Consider the following 27,710-nt stretch of genomic DNA (forward strand, 5'->3'; position numbering starts at 1 on the left):
TAGGAGGGAAGGACATGCTGCCACCACCCTGTTCTCCCCGCTGCTCACCATGGTGCACAGTAGGGTGGGCCTCTAGTCCTCCTGCATGGAAGTTGGGGTGATGCTCAGCCCTGTCAGCATCCGGCCGCTGTCGAAAAAGTACAGGTCAGTCGCACTCCAAAAAACACAATAGCAAGATAAAAAAGAAATAAAGAAGGCATACCAGGATGAAAGCGGTAGGGCTCTAAAGCCTCGATCCAATGGCAATGGGCCTGCTAGGCGAGGACTGCTCCTAGGCCATGACCCACATGCCCTCACTTCAATCGAGGGGGGAGTCAACCCGATCGGCTCCTGCTCAGCCCGTGCGTCGCCATGACCACTGGCTCGAGGCGCACCAACCAAAGCAGCCGGTGGGGCATCCCCTAGTTGTGGGTCACATGCTGGCGATGGCCCCAAAGATGCGTGGGTATGAACCTGCTCCTTTGACCACCTGGCTTGCTCCACTGTGCCCACAGCAGGTGGGGACAAGGCCAACAACGCCTTAGAATGGCGTCCACGCTCGCAGCATGCTTCCTCGGTGCAGGAACATCGCCGTGCCTCTCTGCCTCCTGCTCGTCGCTAGTGGACATGGCTGTAGGCTTGCAATGCACCACCGAAGTTACAACCTCCTGGTCTCCCTCCTCCTCAGAGATCACGTTGTCACCCACCTCTGAGGGGTCCTCTAACTCAAGCTCCACCTCGATGTTGCTCCTATTCTCCCTAGCCTACATGTGACGGGCAATATCTTGCTCCTTCTGGTACTTCCTCTGAGTCTCCTCAGCTCTCTTCTTCTTGGCATCCGCCGCCTCCTTCAGGGTGGCTTGCCGAGCTGCGCCCTCTAGCCCTTCGAAAGGTGCGGCTGGGACTTGTAAACTTCAAGTCCCTATGGAACGGATGACTCAAAGTTAGGATACAGGAGAGCAAAAGGGGAAAAGAACATGGAAATAAAGAAAGGGGAGCATACCAGATTGGACTGCTTTGCAGCGTTGAGAGCTTTGGGCTTTCCATCAAGGGTCTCTCTAGACCTCAATTGCAGCACCTAGTCAAGACGACTCTAGACGTCATCATTCACCAGCTCCTCCGATGATGCACTGTTAGGGTCCATCTGGCCACTGTACATCCACATCGGCCACGTCCTCTTCACCAGTGGAGTGACCCAATGGCGAAAGAAGGTGTGGAACACCCACACCCCATCAAGGCCGTGTCGCACAAGCTTCTGGAGCTCCACCTCAATAATCTCCACCTTCTTCTTCTACCGGCTAGCGGGGCCCCACGACTAGCTCTCCTACCTCTCTAGCCTCCTGTAGGTAAAAGGTGGGAACGATGCCTCTGCTTCATTCCTGATGTAGAACCATTCCCCGTGCCACCCCTGATTGCAATCATAGGGGGTGTACGCGGGGTACAAACCCGATGCACTTAGTTTCTTCTGCAGTGCGAAGCCCCCCACTAGTGTGATCATGAGTGGCTTCCCCTCTGACAAAGCTTGCCTAGAGAACATCTGCCGGAAGAAGTCCATGTGTGGCTCCATCCCAAGGAAGGCCTTGCACATAGTGACAAAACCAGCGATATGTAGAACCCTAGTCGGATTGAGGTGCTGCAGCTCTAGGCCCCACTTGTTGAGGAGCCCACGCAGGAACTAGTGTGCGGGGTATCCTAACCCATGCTTGTGAAAGGCAAGGAAGGAAACAACCTCGCTGACATGAGGTTGTGAGAAATCCTCCCCCATAGGAGCCCTCTAGTGCGCCACCTCCTTCGACGGTAGAAACCCCTTCTCGATGATGGCAGCCAGCACCGACTCCCTCATGATGGATGACCTCCAGCAATACATTGTGCTCTAGGTTTGTGAATGGATCTATGAGTTTTCTCCCCTCCCTCGCTCCCCCCTTTTCTATCCTAGGAACCGCCATGGCACTCAAATGCTCTTGGTGAGAAGGAAGACGGAGAAGAGGCGGTAGATGAGGAATAGGCGAAGGAATGGAACGGAAGCCCTCTCCCTTCCCCTACTTAAAAAAAGAGGCACAGTAGTTGGGAAAGGCGCAGCGATTGGGGAAGGCGAAATGATGAGGGCAAAAAACCCTCTCCCTTCCCCCATTCAATGTAGATGGGATACGATGGGACGTGCCCTGACCGATGGGATGCACCCTACCTGATGGAACAGCACCTGGTCAGACAAGATGTGGCCTAGGTATGGCCCACCACTACTGCACACTAGGTGTAAGAAACAAGGCGCCACTGCACATAGGTGGCCCTTTGCCTTCCTGGGACTTGGAAAGTCCCAATGATGGGATCTCCGCTAGGAGAGACCAATGGGCTTCCTGAGTCGATCGGATGGCTCAGGAGAACACCGATAGATAGGTAAGCAGCAGATGGATGCCCCATGTCATGTGGGCCATGCCGACCCCATCACAAACGATGAGCGTGGATCCCAGTCAGACATATCCAATAGGAGCTCCTCAAAACCTGTCACTAGAGTCATCAAGGTAACATTACCAACCCCCACTATTTCTTTATATAAACATTCATTCATCCATGCACACATTCATTTATTCCATACATCCAAAAGCATCACATATGCAGATAAATGCATCACAAGGCACCGTGTTGTGTCACAAAGCGGCAGTTGCCTCATTCAACATGAGCAATGACCGGCAGGGGTTCAAAGGCTAGCCCACAAAGGGCTCGAGGCCACCTTGCATCAAACAGAGTCAGGGGAGAAAACATAGATGAGCCCTAAGCAACCCTCACCTAGTCTGCCCTAAAGCAGATAGGGTCATCTCAACCTTCTCATTCGATCCTAAGCTCGAGCCAAACCCATAGAATCTCCATCGAGGGGAGGCTAGCAGGCCACCTAGGTCTGTCTTTGGAATGACCTAGGCATCTACCGGGTTGTAGGTTAAGGAGCAGTGGAATGCCACATGAGGGCTATGCCGACCCTATCACGAATGATAGACCCGAATTTCACTTGAACGTGCCCATTAGCGAGCTCACCGAGCGCGTCACTCGAGCCATTGAGGCAAGCGACCCCTACCAAAGCCCAAATGGGGCTCAGGGGCTCAAGACGCCCAATGCCTCGGTGATGCCTGGATCTATGACTCTGACTTGCCCAGTCCCTCAGCATGCTCGACGCCTGGATCCGCGAATCTGATTCGCTCGATCCCTTGGTGCACCAGACACCTAGGTCCATGAGTCTATCTCGCTTGATCCCTTGGCTATCCATTGGCTATGCCCAATGCCTCGGCTACGCCTGGGCCCACGACTCCAACTCGATTGATCCCACGATGCGCCCGACGCCTAGATCTATGACTCCGTCTTGCTGGATCCCTCGGTGCGCCCGATGCCTAGGTCCACGAGTCCATCTCGCTTGATCCCTTGACTATCCATCGGCTACACCCAATGCCTCGGCTGTGCCTGGGCCCACAACTCCGACTCTCCCGATCCCATGGTGCGCCCGATGCCTAGATCCACGAGTCCATCTTGTCTGATCCCCCGGCATGCCTGATGCCTTGATTAGCAACTCCAACTCACCCGATCCTCGAATCCGTGACTCCGATTCGCCCATACCCTCAGCACGCCCAATGCCCCTATAGACAAAGCTCCGTCTCATCCAGTCCCTCGGCCATGACCAAAATGCCTAGGACCACGCTCTCAAAAATGATGGAACTAGAAAAGGGAGGCTACACCCACCAAAGAGCACACACTCACACCCACTGACAAAACCCCCTTGGTGATCCTACCCGAATCACTGAGGGGCTCAGGGGCTACACCCGTGGGTGCACTCATGTGCACCCACTGACAAAACAAAAAATTCCCCCTTAGCAACATGAAAAAAACCCCTAGACAATTCTACCTGAATCACCCAGGGGCTCAGGGCTACACCCACAGGTGCACTCGTGTGCACCCGCCGTCAAGACAAAAATCCCCCAGACGATTCTACCTGAATCACCCAGGGGCTCAGGGGCTCTTGTCGGGTTCATAAACCCAGGGTCCCTCATGGACTGGCTTCCCAGCAAAGGCTCCACCCAGCAGACAACATTGCGAATGACACATAATTCCTGGGCCGGCCCAAAAACCTAATAACAGGATAGAAGGGTGAACCAGTCTCTAACTAGAAGGCCTGGCCAAGGAGGAACGATGCCCTCTTCTGACTTTGGCCCACCTCTCCAACCGAAAGGCCTCACTTCTGACTCTGGCCCACCTCTCCAACCGGAAGGCCTAGCTGAGGAGGAACAACGCTCGCTTCCGATTCTGACTAGCATCTCTGACCAAGGATGCACCGAACCTCTGCTTATAACTCTTCTCCGACTAGAGCAGTCCGAGCCAACTAGGACCAATCGACCGGGGATGCCCGCTCGGTAAGGACCTAGGGAATGGGAAGAGCAAGTAAAGCAAGACGCACAAAGTCAATTGCAATACCAAGGACCATACCCTATACACCTACAAGCCAATACTGATAGGACATGTCAGAAGGGTGCCCTGCAACCTTCTAGGCATGTTAGAACCAAAGCAGTGTTGTGGGCACCAACATTTGCCCTATAGTGTTGTGGGTGCCCTCAAACTCCCATACCAGACGAACACAGTTGTCGGTGTTTCGTACAAGCATCGGCAAATAAATTTATAGTAATGCGCGTTAGGCCTGGATGGAGCGCTAAAGGACACAAGATTTATACTGGTTCGGGCCGAATGTCCCTACGTCCAGTTTGCTGCTGCTTGTGTTATTAGCACCGTGAACGGTCTGTAGTAAAGGGTACAAACGATCGAGAGAGGGACTGGTCCCAAGTCTCTAATGAAAGGGTTGAAAGGAGGTCAAGAGCTTCGTAGCCGCTTGACTATGTGTATCTGTTCGTGGTCTCGTTGTTTTTTTCTCTTTGTCTATGGGAGAAGCGCATCCCCTTTTATAGATCAAGGGGCTGGCTTTACAAGGATAAGGGCTTTAGCTAGTCTTGTGGTTCACGTCTACCCGGTTCGGTCCTTTATTCTGATGAGTGCTAAGGAAGATAAGTGTCTACAACACTGCTGATATCCCTATAGAGTGTCAGGTTGATTACAGAATGTTGCCCTACTCAGGGTATGGGCTGTAGTACAGTGGTTTTGACTCATCAGCCTTTCCTAGCCTTGCTCCGCACATCTTTCGATTCTTATGAGTCTTCGTCGGAGTGTCGTGGGATCAGGGTCCGGAGTAACATCGAGGTCAAGGCCTTCTGGCTTTGGACCTGAGGGGTCAGGAAGCGGGCGTCGCTCCCTCGGGTCTATAGCGTGGTGACAGAATTCCCATCGTTTGTGGAAATAGCAAATCTTCTTCTGGAGTGTAGCGGTTGTCGTATATCTTCGTTGGGTTCTGTGTCCTAGGATTGAAGGCAGCGCCTACAATTCTACAGGGCGAGGAGCATGCACTGATACAACCTTTCGGGCCCTACGGTGCCTGGAAGGGTCTAAAGCACTCGTCTCGTCCTCCCCTGGTAGTACTTTTCCTGTCAGGGCGCAGGGTATGGTTCTTGGAGCCATGGTTGACCCGAACGTCTTGTCTTGCCCTGTTTCTATCATCCTGAGGGAACAGGGAGAAGTGGTCAGGTAAGGTGAATCCAAACTTTAGATACGGAGCAGGGTGAGGCTCGTTCCTCGCCATCGGGCGAAGTGGAGACCAATCCCTATCTCCTGGGCGAGACCGACCCTGCCCCTCTGGGGTCGAGTGAGAAGGAAACTATCCCACAGCCCTCGGGCGAGACCGAGCCCGCCCTAAAGGCGTTGGGCAAGACGGGGCTTATCCCTCGGCCCTCGGGAGAGACCGAGCCGGTCCCAAAACTGTTTGGGTGGGGTGGAACCAAACTCCTGTTATTCGAACAAGGGATGAAACGGCGCCCTTATGTGTCCAGAAGTTTTTTACGTTCGGTGGTTATTGGTTCCACCTTCTGGGGTACCCCGGTATTAGGTCCCCAATAGTAGCCCCCGAGCCTCTAGGTGATTCGAGTAGAACTGCCTGGAGGGTGTTTTTCTGATTTCGTCGAAGTTATTTTTGCCAGAGGGTGCGCGCGAGCGCACCTGATGGGTGTAGCCCCTGAGCCCCCAGGTGATTCGAGTAGAGTCGCCCGGGGGGTTGTATCGGTCCCTTTGCGGGTAAGGCTGAAGGACTTGGCTTTTCGTTAACTAGATGTTTTCCTGAGTGGGTCATGGTATCCCATTCGCTGGGAACTGATTCAGGGCTGACCTAACTAGTGCTTCCGCCTTTGATTTCGGATTGTTCGCGGATCCTACCATAGTTGGGCCGGCCTCCGAGTTTCTGGGCCCTAGGTGGGTCAAAGAGAAAAGAAAAAGGCCTTCGTGGCTTGCGTTTCCTAGGTGGGTAGAGAGTCCGGATTTGCCTGGGGAAGGCGAACCATCCGCCTAGATTCTTTGGGGTGAGAGGATAGGGACTGCGGGCGCATGTCCCGCGACGTGACACGGTGGCGCGCATGGTAGGCCCGGAGATCAAGGCGGATGGTTGTCCTTCTCGCATCCGTCGCCCCCTATAAAACCACAGGGTTCGCCCCCAGGGTTCCGTATTTCACTCCCCTGCCTTTGAGTCCTGAAACATCGACCGCCAACCGCCCCAGCTTCCTGTGCCCGTATCGCCACCATCGTCCGGCTTGCGCTCGTGTTGCAGCCGTCGTCAAGCTCGTGCCCGCCCTTCCCCCCATCGCCTCAATGGAGTTGTGGGGCAGATCTAACATCACCCCACGGCATCTGGAGGGCCTCGTCCGCTGCGGCCTTCTCCGCCCGCTGTCCGCCATCCAGGAGTGGCTGGTACCTGGCGACGAGGGCGAGCCGGTGCCACCGGAAGGGTATGTCATCTCTTTTGCCATCTTCCATGAGCGGGGATTTGGGGTACCCGCACATAGATTCCTTTGGGGGCTGCTGGATTACTATGAGGTAGAGCTGCAGCATCTAACTCCCAACGGGATTCAACACATGGCAGCATTTGTTGCCTTGTGCGAGGGTTTCCTAGGGATCAATCCCCATTTTGATGTATGGTGGTACTTCTTTAACATTAGTCTGTCGAAGAGGAAGATTGGGGGGAAAGATGTGCACGCGCCGATGGGGTGTGCCAGCATTCATCTGCGCCATACCCGGTCGAAGGGTTACCCATACATGCGTCTGGCGACATCCAACAAGGGATGGCATTCGCAGTGGTTTTATGTTAGGGATGATGTGAGTGCCACCCTACCAAAGTACACCGGACGTCTTATTGTGGATGCTCCGGAGTCGTGGGGCTGGGGCATCTAGTCTAAAGACAAGAAACACATCTCTGACCTTCTCTCCGCCCTCCATGCCCTGAAGGGTCGGGGTGTAAAGGGGATGGGGATTATCAGCGCCTACCACGCGAGGAGGGTGGCGCCACTGATGGCGCGTGTGCTTCCCCTGCATCGGATGATGCCCCGGATATCGTTCGAGGGGACGGTGCTCGTTGACGAGGCGCTCCCTTATTCGGAAGTGGCACAGCGTATCAAGGAGGCGACGGAGCCGACGAAGGATTCCGCCGGCAGGGTCCTCGACATCGTGTATCCGGTGCCCGGGCATCCTCCAATGCGGCCGGAGCCTGGGTTCTTCGAATTTGTAAGCCCTCTTCTCCCACACTCTTTTCTTTCTCCTGAATCTCCCTTTTTTAATACTTGCTTTTGTGATGTTGGGGCTAGCCGAGGGGGCTAGTCTTCAAGGATAGTCCGGCTCCGCTGCCGAAGGACAAGGTTGTGGCGGCGGCGAATCGGCTCGTGGCTGAGCGGGACAAGAAAGCAAAGGAGGAGATGAAGAAGGCGAAACGACTGAAGTAGGAGGCACGGGATAGGGGAGAGGATGTGAGCAGTGAGGACAATGATGATGATGATGATGACGACGATGACGAGGTAGCCGTCGACGTGGATTGGGGCATCCTGGAGGATGAGGACATGCTAACAAGTGGCGACCCACCCGTGCAGGGGCCCTTCCCTTTTCACGTAGAGGGAAGTGAATCGATGAGGTCAGTGGAGGCCGGTGAGTCTGCCACTTCGCACGGCGTGCCGGCCGAGGATCGGTGGACAGGGGGAGGTAGGCTTGCTGCCGCCGACCCCGAGGTGATCGTGGAGCGGGGTGGCACCAGAGCTGCTCCCGGCTCTAATGCCGCGCCCTATGAGGTGATGGAGGGGAGCAGCTCTGGTGCCGCGCCCCATGGGATGATGGAGGGGAGCGGCTCTGGTGCCGCGCCCCATGGGATGATGGAGGGGAGCGGCTCTGGTGCCGCGCCCCATGGGACGATGGAGGGGAGCGGCTCTGGTGCCGTGCTTCAAGAGGTGAGCCCCCGTGCCCTGGGGTAGGGGGCAGGCTCGAAACAGTCCTGCCCAGATGAATCAGGGCAGGGAGCTGGGGATCGGTCCCCAAAACGCTTTCACTAGCCAAAGACGACAACGTAAGTTGTTGATTCCCCTGTTTTCATCCTTTTTCCATGTCTATTTTGACCTAATGGTTATTACCTTTGTACAGGTTCTTGCGAACGGGTCACCCTCTGGGGCTGGCGCCCAGGAAGAGCCTCGCCATTCAAATAGGACATATGGCGTCGCCTGTCATCACCCCTGTTTCGGGCAGGAGTGGTGCCGATGTCGGGGCCACGTTGGCCGACCTGACGGCGTCTGCAGTGGCGCCCATGCCCGCGGAGGTTACTGAGCAGGCTGCTTCCTCCATGGCGGACATAGTACAGTCGGCCGAGGGCCGTATACCACCGGTGGAGGTGGTCATGACCGCGCTAAGCTAGGACCAGCCGGGAACGGTCGTGGTAGCGCTCGAGGGCATAGTTCAATGCGCGCCATCGGCGGCCCAGGTGGATCCGCCCGTGGCGCTTGAAGTGGCCCAGATGGAGGAGGATCCAGTCGGAGGATCCTCGAGCGTGGTGGTGGTGCCGCATAGGGTCAGGAGGGAGCCACCCCCAACCCCTTTGTCGGGAGGAGACCGCTCCCCTGCGCGGGGGGAGCCGCCGTTCCAGTGGATGTCCGCTCAAGACCTGACGTCGGCTCTTTTCTCGCTCGATGATCATTCCGAGAGCATGGAGCGGGAGGGTCTTGACATCGGGATCTCGACCATGCTAGACGCCCTGGACCAGGCCAGAGGAGCTCTCCGTGAGATTGTTATTCCTACTTCTCAGGTATTTGCTGGGCCTTCCTCTTTATTCGCATGTTTTTGTGTTTTTGCTTTTGTGATACCGGTTTTCTTCCTCGTCAGATTCTTGTTGCTCGTAGCCGGAAAAAGTCCCAATTTCTCCGTGAGCAGAAGGTGCAGAGGGATCGCCTTTCCGAGGAGGCCCGGCTGTGAGCGGCCATGGCCACCCAGCTTGCTACTGCCCAGGAGCGGGAGGCCCAGGCACGTCAGGACGCGAAGGAGGCCCACGGGATGTTCGAGGATTTGTCAGCGAGGTCTAAGCTGGATGGGGAGGAGATCGCCAGGCTCCAAAAGGTGCGAGACGAGCTGCTGTAGAGGAATGCCACGGCTAATCAGAAGGCCGGCGAGGTCCTAAAGGAGCTAGAGATGGAGCAGGACCTCCAGCGGAAAGCCAAGAGTAGGGCCACGGCCCTTCAACAGAAGGTGGACGAGGACATCGAGGTGGTTCGCTCTCTCCGGGCGGAGCTTGGTGACACGGTAAGGCGTAGGTTGAGCACCGAAAACGTCTCCGTCAAGCTGGAAAAGGAGCTTGCCCATGTACGAAGGACCCTTCAGGTTGAGAGCAATGAGCACAATCTCCTGCAAGCTGCGGTTGGGGTGGTCCTTGATGCCCTAAAGGTGGAAGAGCCGGTGGAGACCAGCCCGCTCGCGGCTCGTGCCGCAGGTATCACGGCTCGGGTGGGTCAACTCGAGGAGAGTGCTTTTCACGCTGGGATCACCTAGGCCTTCACCGTCGCTCATGCTCATTACGAGAAGGAAATCAACCTGAAGGTGATGAGTGAAGGTTTCCCATCCATCTACGAAGATGAAGAGCTGGAGGAGATGGAGAAGATGGTTGCTCCCCTTGCGAAAAACCTAGCGGACAATTTGAAAGAGATGGTTCTCCCTCCATGGAAGTAGTTAGTCGAACAATTTTGAAAGCAACTTATATGTAATATGTGGACAAGTGTCGTATTTTCGAGTCTGGACGCGGTTTCGTGATTTTGCGTCATAATTTCGTTTTGTTTGATTTTTTGCGATCTTACCAACCTGTTCCCCTGAATCTTGCCGCTGGTCGTGATGCGAGGAGATTGTTTCGAAAGAAAGAAAGGAGGTGGCCATACCTTAACTAGCCCCCGAGTAAGGTCCAACCCCCTGCATTTGCTGGGGTCGGGGGTTACTGGAGGTCGGAACTGTGGTTTTGGCGACAGGGTCGACGAAGTCCATGAATGATATCGCAATATTCCCCGCCCTGTCTTCCAACAGAAATCCCCAAATGAGGATTCTATGGGCTCGGCAAGGTGGGGCCTTCGAACCTGTGCCCCTATATTGATAGACTCAAACCCCCGAGCCTTGTTAGGGTCTGATAGGGGTCGGCCATTATTTGCGTGTTACCCCGTCCTCAGTTTTCGCAATCGGAGGGGCTGAGTGAACGACACTTGCCTCAACGGCTCGAGTATCGCGCTCAACGAGCTCACTAACGGGTACGTTCATGTGGAGTCCGGGTCCATCATTTGCTGATGGGGTCAACAGAGCCCTCTGGTGGCATTCCACAACTTCTTAACCCACCTCCCGGTAGATGCCCGAGCTATTCGACAGGCTCAGGCGGCCCGATGGCCTCTCCTCGACGGAGATTCTGTGGGTTCGGCTCGGGGTTAGAATCAAACGAGAAAAGGTTGAGACGTCCCTGTCCGCTTCTGAGCGGGGTCGGGCAGGGCCGCTGGGGCTTGTCTCAATTATTTCTCCCTGGCTCTGTTCGGCATGAGGCGGCCTTGAGCCCTTTGTGGGCCGGCCTTCAAACCTCGGCCAATCGCTGCTTATATCAAATGAGGCGACTATCGTTTCGTGATGTGACATGAAGCGTCGAGATGTCTTATATATGTATAATATAATTGAAATGAAGGCGGGGTTGGTAACATTACCTTGGCGGTATGTTCGTGCGGGGTTCGGGCCCTGATGATGAGGTTGGAGTAACCTTGTCCTGTTGTCGGACTGTCCCGTGGTCCTGCTTGGGGAGGCGAAGGGTTGGCTGCCCACGTGGGCGCCTTAATTGTCGCGTCCGGAGCGGGTCAGTGGCGGGCCATACCCGGGCAGTGTCTAGTTTGACCAGGGAGGAACGCCTCGTCGATCGGGGCGCGTCCCATTAGTTCCGGCGCGTCCCCTCAGGTATCAATCAGCATTGATTTTGTATTTTAAAGAGGAGAAGGGAGAGGGGTATTCATCTAACCTTTCGCCTTTCCTTAGCTGCAGTGGCTCTTCTTTAAATAGGGAGGGGGAGGGGAGTTCCTATCCCACCTCATCTTCTGCCTCTGAGCCGCTATCTCTCCTTCTTCTTCCTTTCCCCCGAATGCATCCGTGCGTCGTGGTGGTTCCTGAGTGAGGAAGAGTAATGCCCAAGAGAGAGAAAAAACTCACAAATCCGTTCATGAATCTAGAGCATGATGTCGAGCCAGAGGTCATCTGCCGTAGATGAGATGGTGTATGCCGCCCTTGGTGAAGGGTCACTGCTGCCGAACGAGAAGGGACGCTGGGGGGCGCCGTGCGTCGTCGACTTCGCCGTCGTTTGTCGTGCTCCTTCTTTGGCGGGAGGGGTTCCCTACCCTGACGCCGTTGTCAGGGTTGTGGCCAGTGATGATGGCATAGTCCCCAGACACCCTGGCGGAGACGTCGCTGTCGGGATCATGGTCGTTGACGATGGCATAGTCCCCGGACACCCAGGCGGAGACGTCGCTGTCGGGATCACGGTTGTCGACGATGGCGTAGTCCCCGGACGCCCAAGCAGAGGCGTTGTAGATGATGGCACCTTCGAGGATCCTGCGAAGCGGCGGAATGTCACTGATGGAAAGCGTGGCGCGGCGACCGGGGTAGACGAGCTGGCTCGTGTACACGCCCCGGACGTCACCGATGGAGAGCGTGGCGCGGCGGTCGCAGTAGATGAGCTAGCCCGTGTACATGCCCTGGTCGCCGATGGAGAGCGTGGCGCGACGGTCACAGTAGTACCTGTAGGAGGCTAAGCAGAGACTGGAATTGAAATAATTTTATGGGGGAAGCCCCCAAGTAAGCAGTCCTGAATTTACAAGTATATTAGTCCTTTTGTAATGAGCAAATTTGCGCAAAAAATGGACAAAACTTCATCTATTGCCTATGGCAAAAAGGATAAAACTTCATCTATTGCCTATGGCAAGTAGTTTCAGAAGTTTCTCTCTTTTTGTAGAAATGGTTTTAGTGTCCCCCGACCCTTCTCACAATCTAAGTCGTAAAAAACTAAGAACGTGGGCGAATCAGTTATGAAATGAGCTGGTGAGCAAAGAGGTCGCAGCCGCTGGGGCGTGGGTCTCCCGCAGTCCTACTAGTTGTATTCAGAATTTGTTCCCAAAATCTTAGCCCTTAGGACTTATTTATGAGAAGAATGGAAAGCCTAGCGAATGTTCGCAGCTATAACACAGGAGGTTTTTTGCAAGCGTAATAGTTGTATTTCATATGTCACATGCCAGCCCCCGAGTGAGGTCTGACCCCTCGTGATTTGCAGGGGTCGGAAGTCACTAAGGATTAGGGTTTTATTATGACAAAAACTGATAAGGAATAGTGTATGCTTTAAGGATAAAAACGACATAGCTGCTCAATGTTCCAGGCGTTGGTGAAGACCTCGCCGTTGATGGTTTTCAACCGGTAGGCGCCTGGGCGAAGTACTTCCACGATGACGTAGGGCCCTTCCCAGGGTGGGGAGAGTTTATGGCGGTCCTTGTTGCTCTGCACAAGACGAAGGACGAGGTCTCCGACGTTGAAGGCTCGACCTCGCACCCGTCGGCTATGGTACCATCGCAACGCTTGTTGGTACCTAGCTGAGCGGAGGAGGGCGATGTCGCGGGCTTCATCCAGCTAGTCCATGGCATCTTGGTGGGTTGCCTTGGCTCCCTGCTTGTCGTACGCTCTGACTCTTGGCGCTCCATAGTCAAGGTCCATCGGAAGAACGGCCTCAGAACCATAGACCATGAAGAAAGGTGTGTAGCCGGTGGCCCGGCTAGGAGTTGTCCTTAGGCTCCAGAGCACGGCCGGGAGCTCAGTGAGCCAGCGTGCGCTGAACTTATTCAATTGGTTGAAAATTCTAGGCTTGAGGCCTTGAAGGAGCATGCCGTTTGCGCGCTCGACCTGCCCATTTGTCCGAGGGTGTGCGACGGCTGCCCAATCGATCCGGATGTGTTGTTCATCACAGAATCGAATGAATTTCCTACCGGTGAACTACGTGCCGTTGTCTATGATGATGGAGTTTAGGACTCCAAAGCGATGGACGATGTCAAGGAAGAACAGAACAACTTGCTCGGATTTGATTGTGGATATTGGTCGGGCCTTGATCCATTTTGTAAACTTTTCTATGGTGACAAGCAGGTGGGTAAAGCCCCTAGGCACCTTTTTGAGTGGCCCAACCAGGTCGAGTCCCCAGACCGCGAAGGGCCACGTGATGGGGATCATCTGGAGAGCCTAGGCCGGGAGGTGCATTTGCCGAGCGTAATACTGGCACCCTTCGCAGGTGCGTACAATTTGCTCGGCATCGGCTACCACGGTGGGCCAGTAGAAGCCTTGTCGGAATGCATTCCCAACCAAGGTTCTCAGTGTGGCATGATGACCGCATACTCCACTGTGGATGTCGCCCAGAAGGAGTTTTCCCTGTTCGCTAGGGATACAGAGTTGCAGAATTCCGATGTGACTTCGTTTGTAGAGTTCGCCCTCTACAAGAACGAAGGACTTGGCGCGTCGTGCGAGCCGTCGAGATTCCGTCTTGTCTGCCGGTAGTATGTCATGGAGGAGGTAGTTGAGGTAAAGCGTTCTCCAGTCATCGGGAGGGTCGAACTCCCCTACTGGGTCCTCTTCAAGCTCCATGACTTCAGGGTCAGGCGGCGTAGTTGGCGGATCGGCCCCCGGGGTCGGACTAGAGAGGCCGTCATTGGCTTGTTCCGACCCCACGTAGCGCACCGAGGGTTTGTGTTGATCACTGGTGAAGACGCCTGTTGGGACCGGCTCTCGGTCAGACGCTGCTTTTGCGAGCGTGTTGGCTGCTTCGTTGAGGCGCCTAGGGATGTGATTGAGTTCGAGGCCATCGAATTTGTCCTCCAGTCGTCGGACCTCTTTACAGTATGCTTCCATCTTGGCGTCGTGGCAGCATGACTCTTTCATGACCTAGTTGACGACCAGCTGAGAGTCGCCCCTGACGTCGAGGCGTCGGATGCCTAGCTCGATGGTGATTCGTAGGCCATTGATGAGCGCTTCGTATTCTGCAGTATTGTTCGATGAGGGGAAAAGGAGCCAAACCATGTACCTCATGTGGACCCCAAGGGGAGATACAAAGACCAGTCCTACTCCAGCGCCCTTCTTCATCAGCGATCTGTCAAAGTACATTGTCCAATACTCTTGATCGATGGCTGCTGGTGGCATCTGGACCTTAGTCCACTCCACGATGAAGTCAGCTAGTGCCTGAGATTTGATTGCTGTTTGGGGGGCATAGGAAATGCCCTGATCCATCAGCTCGAGTGCCCACTTTGTGGTTCTTCCCATAGCGTCATGGCTACGAACGACCTCGCCGAGGGGGAACGATGTCACCACTGTCACGGGGTGTGACTCGAAGTAGTGGCATAGCTTCCTTTTGGTGATGAGGATGGTGTAGAGGAGTTTCTGGATCTAGGAGTAGCGGGTTTTGGAGTCGAATAACACCTCGCTGATGAAATACACAGGGTGCTATACCCTGAAGGTGTGCCCCTCTTCCTCTCGCTCTACTACTAATGCGGAGCTAACCACTTGGGTGGTGGCCGATATATATAGTAGGAGGGACTCTCCGTTGCATGGAGGGACTAGGACTGGCGGTTTAGTTAAAAATTGTTTAACCATGTCAAGCGCTTCCTGAGCCTCGGCTGTCCACTCGAAGCAGTCGGCTTTCTTCAAGAGTCGATAAAGGGGGAGTCCTCGTTCACCGAGGCGCAAAATGAATCGGCTGAGGGCGGCGAGGCACCCTGTGATCCGCTGAACCCCCTTTATGTTTTGGATCAGGCCCATTCTTGTGATGGCTGATATTTTCTCCGGGTTGGCTTCGATGCCGCTCTCGGAGACGATGAAACCGAGTAGCATGCCCCTCGGGACCCCGAAAACACATTTTTCGGGATTGAGTTTGATGCCATTTGCCTGGAGTTTCGCAAAGGTTTGTTCAAGGTCGGCAACAAGGTGGTTAGCTCGCTTGGATTTGACTACGATGTCATCGACATAGGCCTCAACGGTTCGCCCGATGAGGTCTCCGAAGCAATTAAGCATACAACGCCGGTATGTTGCCCCAGCATTCTTTAGACCGAACGGCATTGAAATGTAGCAAAACGATCCGAAGGGAGTGATAAAAGATGTCGTGAGCTGGTCGGACTCTTTCATCGCGATTTGATGGTAGCCAGAGTATGCATCAAGGAAGCAGAGGGTTTCGCACCCCGAGGTGGAATCGACTATTTGGTCTATTCGTGGCAAAGGAAATAGATCCTTTGGACATGCTTTGTTGAGGCCGGTATAATCGACACACATTCTCCATTTCCCGCTCTTTTTTTGGACAAGAACAGGATTTGCTAACCACTCTGGGTGGTATACTTCCTTAATGAATCCTGCGGCCAGTAGTTTTGCTATCTCCTCGCCAATGGCCCTACGTTTCTCCTCGTCGAAGCGGCGTAGGCGTTGTTTCACCGGTTTGGAGCCCAGGAGGATCTGGAGAGTATGCTCGGCGACCTCCCTCGGGATGCCTAGCATATCCGAGGGTTTCCACGCAAAGATGTCTTTGTTGGCGCAGAGGAAGTCGACGAGCGCGCTTTCCTATTCAGAGGAGAGCGCGGTCCCGACACAGGCTTTTTTGCCCTTGGAGCCACTGGGATCCAAGAGGACCTCCCTAGAGCCTTCTGCTGATTCGAACGACCCGGTTGATTTCTTTGCGTCGGGTGCCTCTTCGACGACCTTCTCCCTAAGGGTGGTGAGCTCTCCGGAGGCGATGACTGCGGACGTGTGTCCATAGCATTCGACCTCGCACTCATAAGCGCGCTGGAAGGAGGTGCCGATGGTGATGACTCTGTGGGGGCCGGCATCTTTAGCTTTAGGTACGTATAATTGGGCACGGCCATGAACTTCGCGTAGCATGGTTGCCCCAATATGGTGTGGAAAGTCCCCAGGAACCCCACTACATCGAAGGTGAGGGTCTCAGTCCGGTAATTGGACCGATCCCCAAAAGTGACAGGCAGGTCGATCTGCCCCAGTGGCACGGCTTGCCTCCCAGGTACGACGCCATGGAAAGGTGCTCAGATGGGACGGAGGTTCGTACAGTCGACGCCCATCTCGTCGAGCGTCTTGGCGTACATGATGTTAAGGCCGCTGCCCCCATCCATCAGTACCTTGGTGAGCCACTTTGGACCGACGATCGGATCGATGACAAGCGGGTACCTTCCCGGGTGTGGGATGGCATTCGGGTGGTCGGTCCGGTCAAAGGTTATGGCGGATTCCGACCACCGAAGAAAGGCTGGCGTGGCCAGTCCGGCTAATGGAGACGGGGATCCCGATCTTCCGTCAGGTGATGGTAACTATCGTTGTGGCGGAGAATGACACACCAATCCGGCTTCAGATCGAAAGATCAAACCCTACAATCTTAGCACCATAGCTCCTCTGGTTATCAACCAAGTCACAGACCAGGTTGACCTCGCCAAGAAGGCTAATCCCTGCCTGCGCAACGAAGAACACAAGCAAGAACAAGAAAGAACGCAACCAAATTACAGATAAAAGATTAATCTCATGAGTTGGGGTCTCACAAACCGTAGAACGGCGAAACTGTTTCTTGACAGAATAATCTAAGCAAAACCCAAAACCTAAAGTAGGTGGTGGCTACTGATTATATAGCCTAAGGGACGTCCAAGGATCCCTCTTCACGTCCTAAAGGTGTCCCAACACGTTACAAGGCCCAACAGCCCAAAAGAAGGTGTCGCAGCACCCTGGCAGATTCTGGATGCTAACTTGTTTCGACGATTCCCGTTGATTCCGAAGAGCTTTTGATGTGAAACCACTTGGATTGGCTTCCTTATCAAATTATCTTTCCATCCATATGTGGATCATCAAAAACGGAGTCAGGATACGTCCTGGGTGTCCGTTTTATTGCAGACTGGTCCTGACGGCCGAGGCAGACTCGAACTCGGATTGGACTAGGCCTCTGGCTTGGCTTGGACGTCCTTGCTGGCCTCCTAAGGTGGTGGCCAAGGAGGAGGACGTCCAAGGGCTTTCTTGGTGGGTTCTCCAAGTCCTTGGGGTGTGCTCCCACTTGGGCCAGGGTCCCAAGGATGAATAACAAGCCCATAACGACAGTGTAGCTCCCAGCAGAAACAGCGACAGAATATATTGGTGATTTGGAGGCCTTGCCGACATGATATTGAGATGGAACCAGATCTATTTGAAAGCTTATCAAACAAGCTTTCCATCAAGTGCTCATTGACCTCGATCGCACTCCGGATGGATGAGTTATGGCCTTCCCAATGAGGCACTGTCGGGCTACCGACGAACCAAAAGTTCAACTTTGATGAACTTCTATTATGAAACACATTTGAACCTATAATCAAATAGTGACATGTACATGTGGAACCAAGTGAATTATAACCAAAGCCACTATGCAAATGTAGGAACGAGCGCACCTTATAATCATTGTTTGTATCCGAAGGTGCCATGTCCTCATCACCGGCGGTATAAACCACACGACGTGTGACCTTCTGGCGGCGCCTGGAGTCGTAGGCCGTTGATCCTCCGAAGATCATGAGGGCACCGGTTGGCGTTGGGAAGGCGTCGTCCTTCTCCTCCATGTCATCGGTGGTGGGGATAGGCTCCTTCCCCTGCTCCCCCTTGTTAAGGCCCCCGGCCAGGTATTTGTGCATGAGGCCGCATTCCTTGTATAGGTGCTTGGCCGGGAAGGCGTGGTTCGGGCATGGCCCCTCGAGCATTTTCTCGAAGTGGTTTGGAGTGCCCTCCGTGGGCTTCCGGCCACCTTTGTGGTCGGTAGCAGTCATGAGCGAGTTGTCGCGCCGTTGCTTCTTATTTTTTCCTTTGGCGGGACGGTTGGAGGTGCCTTCGCCGGCGTCCTCATCCCGCCTTGTCTTTCCGTCGGAGCGATCAAAGATGGCTCCGACCGCCTCCTCTCCAGAGGCGTGACTGGTAGCGATGTCTAGGAGTTCCTTGGTAGTCCGCGGGCCCCTTCGTCCAAGCTTGTGGACCAGGGATTCGTAGGTCGTCCCGGACAGAAAGGCTCCTATCACGTCGGCGTCGGCGACATTCGGGAGCTCGTTGCATTGTCGAGAGAAGCGCTGGATGTACCCGTGGAGGGTTTCATCGGCCTTCTGGCAGTAGTTCTTGAGGTCCCATGGGTTTCCAGGGCGTTTGTACGTGCCCTGGAAGTTGCCCACGAAGATCTCCATCAGATCGGCCCAACACTGAATAGCATTGGACGGTAGGTGCTCGAGCCATGCTCGCACCGAATCGGCCAAAAACAGCGGGAGATTGTGAATAATGAAGTTGTCGTCACTCGCACCACCAGCCTGACATGCAAGCTGATAGTCTTCGAGCCAAAGCCCGGGATTTGTTTCGCCAGAATATTTCGGAATGTTGGTAGGCGGTCGATACCTTAGGGGGAACGTAGCGTTGAGGATGTGTCGACCGAAGGCCTGAGGGCCTGGTAGGCCGGGGCTCAGGCTCCGGTCCTCGTTGCTATCGTAGCGTCCACCACGTCAGGGATGGTAGCCGTGGCGTGCTGCTTCACCATCATCGCCGTGGGCGCGTCTCCGGGCGTCGATGGTGCTGCGTACGTCGCGGTCACGACCGAGGTGTTGATGCACTGGGATGGCGGAGAGCTGCCTACCGCCTGGCGGTGTTTGGTGGACGGACATGTCTTTGGTGGGATGCACCGAGGGCATGCGTCGGCTGGTGTCGGGTTCGCGTCATCGAGACAACAAACTTTCCGCCTGCTGCGCCGCCGCCCGCTCGAGCAAGGTGCAAATTTCTCGGTGGGCGCGGCGATCCTCGGACATCGTGGCCTTCGGAAGGCCCTGCAGCAAGGCGGTTGCTGCAGTGATGTTCTGACTAGCTCGGGCAAAGTGAGGAAGGGCCCCATCGTCGGTGAGGATCCTTTGGTGCACGGTGCAGGCCGTGGCACGCGCACGCCCCCCGTCTTTGTGGCATTCAATCTCGCAATTGATGTCCGCATACTCCCGGATGAGCCCTTGCCCGGCCTCATCGAGAGGGGTCCGACCTCACTCGGGGGCTGGCATGTGACATATGAAATACAACTATTACGCTTGCAAAAAACCTCCTGTGTTATAGCTGCGAACATTCGCTAGGCTTTCCATTCTTCTCATAAATAAGTCCTAAGGGCTAAGATTTTGGGAACAAATTCTGAATACAACTAGTAGGACTGCGGGAGACCCGCACCCCAGCGGCTGCGACCTCTTTGCTCACCAGCTCATTTCATAACTGATTCGCCCACGTTCTTAGTTTTTTACGACTTAGATTGTGAGAAGGGTCGGGGGACACTAAAACCATTTCTACAAAAAGAGAGAAACTTCTGAAACTACTTGCCATAGGCAATAGATGAAGTTTTATCCTTTTTGCCATAGGCAATAGATGAAGTTTTGTCCATTTTTTGCGCAAATTTGCTCATTACAAAAGGACTAATATACTTGTAAATTCAGGACTGCTTACTTGGGGGCTTCCCCCATAAAATTATTTCAATTCCAGTCTCTGCTTAGCCTCCTACAGGTACTACTGCGACCGCCGCGCCACGCTCTCCATCGGCGACCAGGGCGTGTACATGGGCCAGCTCGTCTACTGCGACCGCCGCGCCACGCTCTCCATCGGCGACGTCCGGGGCGTGTACACGAGCCAGCTCATCTACCCCGGTCGCCGCGCCATGCTTTCCATCAGCAACATTCCGCCGCTTTGCAGGATCCTCGAAGGCGCCATCATCTACAACGCCTCTGCTTGGGCGTCCGGGGACTACGCCATCATCGACAACCGTGATCCTGACAGCGACGTCTCCGCCTAGGCGTCCGGGGACTACGCCATCGTCGACAACCACGATCCTGACAGCGACGTCTCTGCCAGGGCATCTAGGGACTACGCCATCATCGCCGGCCACAACCCTGACAACGGCATCAGGGCAGGGAACCCCTCCCGCCAAAGAAGGAGCACAACGAACGACGGTGAAGTCGACGACGCACGGTGCCCCCCAGCGTCCCTTCTCCTTCGGCAGCAGTGACCCTTCACCAAGGGCGGCAGACACCATCTCATCTATGACAGATGACCTCCGGCTCGACATCATGCTCTAGATTCACGAACGAATTTGTGAGTTTTTTCTCTCTCTCGGGCATTACTCTTCCTCACTCAGGAACCGCCACGACGCACGGATGCATTCAGGGGAAAGGAAGAAGAAGGAGAGATAGCGGCTCAGAGGCAGAAGATGAGGTGGGATAGGAACTCCCCTCCCCCTCCCTATTTAAAGAAGAGCCACTGCAGCTAAGGAAAGGCGAAAGGTTGGATGAATACCCCTCTCCCTTCTCCTCTTTAAAATACAAAATCAATGCTGATTGATACCTAAGGGGACGCGCCGGAACTAACGGGACACGCCCCGGTCGACGAGGCATTCCTCCCCAGTCAAACTAGACACTGCCCGGGTATGGCCCGCCACTAACCTGCTCCGGACGCGGTAATTAAGACGCCCACGTGGGCAGCCAACCCTTCGCCTCCCCAAGCAGGACCACGGGACAGTCCGACAATAGGACAAGGTTACTCCAACCTCATCATCAGGGCTCGAACCCCGCACGAACATACCGCCAAGGTAACGTTACCAACCCCGCCTTCATTTCAATTATATTATACATATATAAGACATCCCGACGCTTCGTGTCACCTCACGAAATGACCGTCGCCTCATTCGATATAAGCAGCGATAGGCCGAGGTTCGAAGGCCGGCCCACGAAGGGCTCGAGGCCGCCTCGTGCCGAACAGAGCCAGGGAGAAATAACTAAGACAAGCCCCAGCGGCCCTGCCCGACCCCACTCGGAAGCGGACAGGGATGTCTTAACCTTTTCTTGTTCGATTCTAACCCCGAGCCGAACCCACAGAATCTCCGTCGAGGAGAGGCCATCGGGCCGCCTGAGCCTGTTGAATAGCTCGGGCATCTGCCGGGAGGCGAGTTAAGAAGTTGTGGAATGCCACTAGAGGGCTCTGCCGACCCCATCACCAAATGATGGACCCAGACTCCACATGAACGTACCCGTTAGTGAGCTCGTTGAGCACGATACTCGAGCCGTCGAGGCAAGTGTCATTCACTCAGCCCCTCCGATTGCGAAAACCCAGGACAGGGTAACACACAAATAACGGCCGACCCCTATCAGACCCTAACAAGGCTCGGGGGTTCGAGCCTATTAATATAGGGGCATAGGTTCGAAGGCCCCACCTTGCCGAGCCCATAGAATCCTCATTTGGGGATTTCTGTTGGAAGACAGGGCGGGGAATATTGCGATATCATTCATGGACTTCGTCGACCCTGTCGCCAAAACCACAGTTCCGACCTCCAGTAACCCCCGACCCCAGCAAATGCAGGGGGTCGGACCTTACTCGGGGGCTGGTTAAGGTACGGCCACCTCCTTTCTTTCTTTCGAAACAATCTCCTCGCATCACGACCAGCGGCAAGATTCGGGGGAACAGGTTGGTAAGATCACAAAAAATCAAACAAAACAAAATTACGAGGCAAAATCATGAAACCGCATCCAGACTCGAAAATACGACACTTGTCCACATATTACATATAAGTTGCTTTCAAAATTGTTCGACTAACTACTCCCGTGGAGGGAGAACCATCTCTTTCAAATTGTCCGCCAGGTTTTTCGCAAGGGGAGCAACCATCTTCTCCATCTCCTCCAGCTCTTCATCTTTGTAGATGGACGGGAAACCTTCACTCATCACCTTCAGGTTGATTTCCTTCTCGTAATGAGCATGAGCGATGGTGAAGGCCTGGGTGAACCCAGCGTGAAAAGCACTCTCCTCGAGTTGACCCACCCGAGCCGTGATACCTGCGGCACGAGCCGCGAGCGGGCTGGTCTCCACTAGCTCTTCCACCTTTAGGGCATCAAGGACCACCCCAACCGCAGCTTGCAGGAGATCGTGCTCATCGCTCTCAACCTAAAGGGTCCTTCGTACATGGGCAAGCTCCTTTTCCATCTTGACGAAGATGTTTTCGGTGCTCAACCTATGGCTTACCGTGTCACCGAGCTCCGCCCGGAGAGAGCGGACCACCTTGACGTCCTTGTCCTCGTCCACCTTCTACTGAAGGGCCATGGCCCTACTCTTGGCTTTCCGCTGGAGGTCCTGCTCCATCTCTAGCTCCTTCAGGACCTCACCGGCCTTCTGATTAGCCGCGGCATTCCTCTGCAGCAGCTCGTCCCGCTCCTTTTGGAGCCTGGCGATCTCCTCCCCATCCAGCTTAGACCTTGCCAACAAATCCTTGAACATCCCGTGGGCCTCCTCCGCGTCCTGATGCGCCTGGGCCTCCCGCTCCTGGGTGGTAGCAAGCTGGGTGGCCATGGCCGCTCGTAGCCGGGCCTCCTCAGAAAGGCGATCCCTCTCCGCCTTCTGCTCACAGAGAAATTGGGACTTTTTCTGGCTACGAGCAACAAGAATCTGACGAGGAAGAAGACCGGTATCACAAAAGCAAAAACACAAAAACATGCGAAGAAAGAGGAAGGCCCAGCAAATACCTGAGAAGTAGGAATAACGATCTCACGGAGAGCTCCTCTGGCCTGGTCCAGGGCATCCAGCATGGTCGAGATCCCGATGTCAAGACCCTCCCGCTCCATGCTCTCGGAATGATCATCGAGCGAGAAAAGAGCCGACGTCGGGTCTTGAGCGGACATCCACTAGAGCGGCGGCTCCCCCCGCGTAGGGGAGCGGTCTCCTCCCAACAAAGGGGTCGGGGGCGGCTCCCTCCTGACCCTATGTGGCACCACCACCGCGCTCGAGGATCCTCCGACTGGATCCTCCTCCATCTGGGCCACTTCAAGCGCCACGGGCGGATCCACCTGGGCCGCCGATGGCGCGGATTGAACTACGCCCTCGAGCGCTACCACGGCCGTTCCCGGCTGGTCCTAGCTTGGCGCGGTCATGACCACCTGCACTGGCGGTATATGGCCCTCGGCCGGCTGTACTACGTCCGCTATGGAGGAAGCAGCCTGCTCGGTAACCTCCATGGGCGTGGGCACCACCACAGACGCCGTCGGGTCGGCCAACGTGGCCCCGACATCGGCACCACTCCTGCCCAAAACAGGGGTGATGGTAGGCAACGCCATCTATCCCGTTTGAATGGCGAGGCTCTTCCTGGATGCCAGCCCCAGAGGGTGACCCGTTCGCAAGAACCTGTACAAAGGTAATAACCATTAGGTCAAAATAGACATGGAAAAAGGATGAAAATAGGGGAATCAGCAACTTACGTTGTCGTCTTCAACCGACGAAAGCGTTTTGGGGACCGATCCCCAGCTCCCTGCCCCGATTCATCTGGGCGGGACCATTTCGAGCCTGCCCCCTGCCCCAGGGCACGGGGGCTCACCTCTTGAAGCACGGCACCAGAGCCACTCCCCTCCATCGTCCCATGGGGCGCGGCACCAGAGCCACTCCCCTCCATCGTCCCATGGGGCGCGGCACCAGAGCCGCTCCCCTCCATCGTCCCATGGGGCACGGCACCAGAGCCGCTCCCCTCCATCATCCCATGGGGCGCGGCACTAGAGCTGCTCCCCTCCATCACCTCACAGGGCGTGGCATCAGAGCCAGGCGCGGCTCCGGTGCCACCCCCCTCCACGATCGCCTTAGGGTCGGCGGCAGCAAGCCCGCCTCCCCCCATCCACCGATCCTTAGCCGGCACGCCGTGCGAAGCGGCGGACTCGCCGGCCTCCACTGACCTCATCGATTCACTTCCCTCTGCGTGAAAAGGGAAGGGCCCCTACATGGGTGGGTCACCACTTGTCAGTATGTCCTCATCCTCTAGGACGCCCCAATCCACGTCGACGGCTACCTCGTCGTCATCGTCGTCGTCATCATCATCATCGTCGTCGTCCTCACTGCTCACGTCCTCTCCCCTATCTCGTGCCTGCTGCTTCAGTCGTTTCGCCTTCTTCATCTCCTCCTTTGCTTTCTTGTCCCGCTCGGCCGTGAGTCGATTCGCCGCCGCCACAACCTTGTCCTTTGGCAGCGGAGCCGGACTATCCTTGAAGACTAGCCCCCTCGGCTAGCCCCAACATCACAAAAGCAAGTATTAAAAAAGGGAGATTCAGGAGAAAGAAAAGAGTGCGGGAGAAGAGGGCTTACGAATTCGAAGAACCCAGGCTCCGGCCGCATTGGAGGATGCCCGGGCACCGGATACACGATGTCGAGGACCCTGTCGGCGGAATCCTTCGTCGGCTCCGTTGCCTCCTTGATACGCTGCGCCACTTCCGAATAAGGGAGCGCCTCGTCAACGAGCACCATCCCCTCGAACAATATCCCGGGCATCATCTGATGCAGGGGAAGCACATGTGCCTGTTGACACCGTTTTTTGCACGTGTCAAAATAATCGGAGTGGACTAATCGGCAAGGGGAAAGTTATTGAATACTTTGATAGCCGATGAAAGCCAGTTTGTAAAGATGGTTGCCGATAGCTGGTGATGGTCGATGGAAAGGTTAATTTGGACTCGGGCGTTGCCGATGAGGTTGGAGGTGTTATTGTCGATGCCGATGAAGGGAGGCTTGAGGACTACTGCCGATGAAACATGGAGTATGCCGATGAAGGGAGGCTTGAAGACTACTGCCGATGAAACAGGGAGTATGCCGATGAAGGAAGACTTGAAGACTACTGCCGATGAAATAGGGAGTATGCCGATGGGAAGGAGGACGGTGAGATTTCCATCGTAATTGAGGCGGACAGGGAAATAGATAGGAGTTGATTTCCTTTTCTATATTTGTTAGGGTATGATTCATGTAAGAGTCACGTGTTTCCTTAGATATGGGATTGGTGTCCTAGTTGTGTTTGGTTGTGTCTCTTTAGATCAGGGTATAAATATGGAGTAAGGGGCAATGTAATATATATATCAACCAATATCAAAACCAATTTTTACTCCTATTTGCATCTACTTACTTTTCGGTGACTTCGTCAATTTGCATATTTTTCCTTTTTTACGAGTTCTCATTGATTCGGCGAGCTGCATCGTTTCAGTGCGATCTTCGGCGATTCTCGAGTTCCGCGTGAGCACCTCTTGGCCATGACTTCCGGGCGTATCGCTGTTGTCAGGACCAAAGTGTTCGTATCTTCATCCTTGTCGATTAGCAGGTCAAATCGACTGGCATGCTTTGGATATCGATTCGGGTATTAGCCCTTTGTGTTTGCAGATCCACTTTTGCATCAACACATCTTTTGGCACGCCCGGTGGGACAAATCAATCAATATGTTCAATCCCGAGATCGATTCAGGGAACATTATCGCAGTATCAGAAGAAGATCTCAAGGAAGAACAGAGGCAGGCTATGGAAAAGGCTGTAGAAGAATACAAGCAGCTTTGTCTGAGATCGTTTAGCTTGAACAAGAGTGGACAAGTCATCCAGAAGCAAGATTTGCCGTTGCCTCGGCAGGTTACCTTTGACTCCAATCCTGGTAAACTTCAAGAGATGGTTAATTCTGCAGTAAATCATGCTTTGATTAATCATTCCAATGTGCTGTCCAATACTATTCATAATGCTGTGGTTCGAACTCTCAAAGAAGGACAAGCGGCACCACATTACGTTGGGCCTGCCTATCATCAACCAGAGCCGGCATCTATCAAAACTCCATCGGCTCCTTCGGCCGTTGTGAGTACAGAAGTTACTTCCCCTCCAGTATTGGCAGGTTCACCTAATATTCAATCTACGCCGATACAATCAGATCAGGTACTACCAGGAGGGCGAGTTCAGCTTAATACAGATCTATCGGCATCAGCTATGTCAGGCCCTGTGTCTCAGAATAGCCAGATTCCTACTAATTGGTGGGGATATGGCATGCCTCCAGAGTCATCTGCTTTCAATCCTAGATTACCTCAAGTGTTTGATGCAGTAGGAAGAGCGCCTATACCATCGGCCGTTTCGCCGATGGCTCAAGTACCTCAATATGCCGCAACTACTTCTGTGCAACCAACTCCAGGAGGTTTCCAGATGCCTATGGTTCAAACATTCAATTCAAGTCCATCGGCGAGCTTACTGCCGATGCAGCAGAAAGCCCCTGCTATGAGTCAAACTGGGGTTCAGTTCATGCCTCAAACCAGTTATAATTATCCAACAATATCAGCAAATTACCAGCCATCGGTAAGTTTTGTACCGATGAGTTCTAATAATGATTGGTTAGGACAGTTACCTGTTCAACATACAGTTCAGCGAAATCAGCAGGTTGCAGGGATTCAACAAGGTCATATGCAAACTGGTTTCCAGAATCAAGCATCGGCAGCCCAGCCGATGAATCCTTTCCAACAGGCTAATGGACCACAAGTAACGGCAAATATACTGATTGCTGGAGATCGTGGGCCACAAAGATATGTGGAGGGATGTCAGCAGGCACCTCCTGTAGAAATTCAACCAGTTCGTCAGCAGGAGGCTGATGCTTTTTGGGCCGATAAGATAGCAGAAATTGTGAAGGATCAGTTTGGGATAAAGCCCAAGGTCAATACTTATTCTTATCGGACTCCATACCCTCCTGCATACGATTTAATTCCTCTCCCAAATCGGTACAAGGTACCGGATTTCACTAAATTCTCTGGGCAAGATGATACATCAACAATGGAACATGTCAATCGCTTCATTATTCAATGTGGAGAGGCAGCTAACAGAGATGAATTAAGAGTTCGATTATTTTCATCATCTTTGTCTGGATCAGCATTTACATGGTTCATTTCATTACCACCAAATTCTATTATTACTTGGGTTGATCTAGAAAAACAATTCCATAAGTATTTCTTTGCTGGAATCCATGAAAAGAAGCTTACCGATTTAGTAAAATTGAGACAGCGTAATGATGAATCGGTAGAGAGCTTTGTACAAAGGCTACGAGATGTAAAAAATAAGTGCTACAGCCTGGTGCTGGATGATCGGCAGCTTGCCGATCTAGCTTTCCAAGGGTTATTGCCACATCTTAAAGACAGATATGCTTCTCAGGAGTTTGAAAGCCTCAGTCATCTTGTGCAAAGGATCTCTGATCAAGATACTAGGGTTTTTGAACCTAAAAAGAACTGGAGTAAAAAGGTATCATTTGTTGAAGAAGTAGGAGATTCTGACTCTGATGAAGAACCAGTTATCGGCTTAGCTGAGTGGGTTAAGAATAAAAAGCTGATATCATGTCCCTTTGGTCAAAAAGAGCCAGAAAAGTTTACCTTTGATATCACCAAGGCCGATAAAATATTTGATCTTCTGCTTCAAGAGGGCCAAATTAAGCTGTCACCTAATCATGTGATCCCATCGGCAGAAGAGTTGAAGAAG

Source organism: Miscanthus floridulus, chromosome 15 (assembly GCF_019320115.1).
Source record: "Miscanthus floridulus cultivar M001 chromosome 15, ASM1932011v1, whole genome shotgun sequence".
In the NCBI taxonomy this organism is placed as follows: Eukaryota; Viridiplantae; Streptophyta; class Magnoliopsida; order Poales; family Poaceae; genus Miscanthus; species Miscanthus floridulus.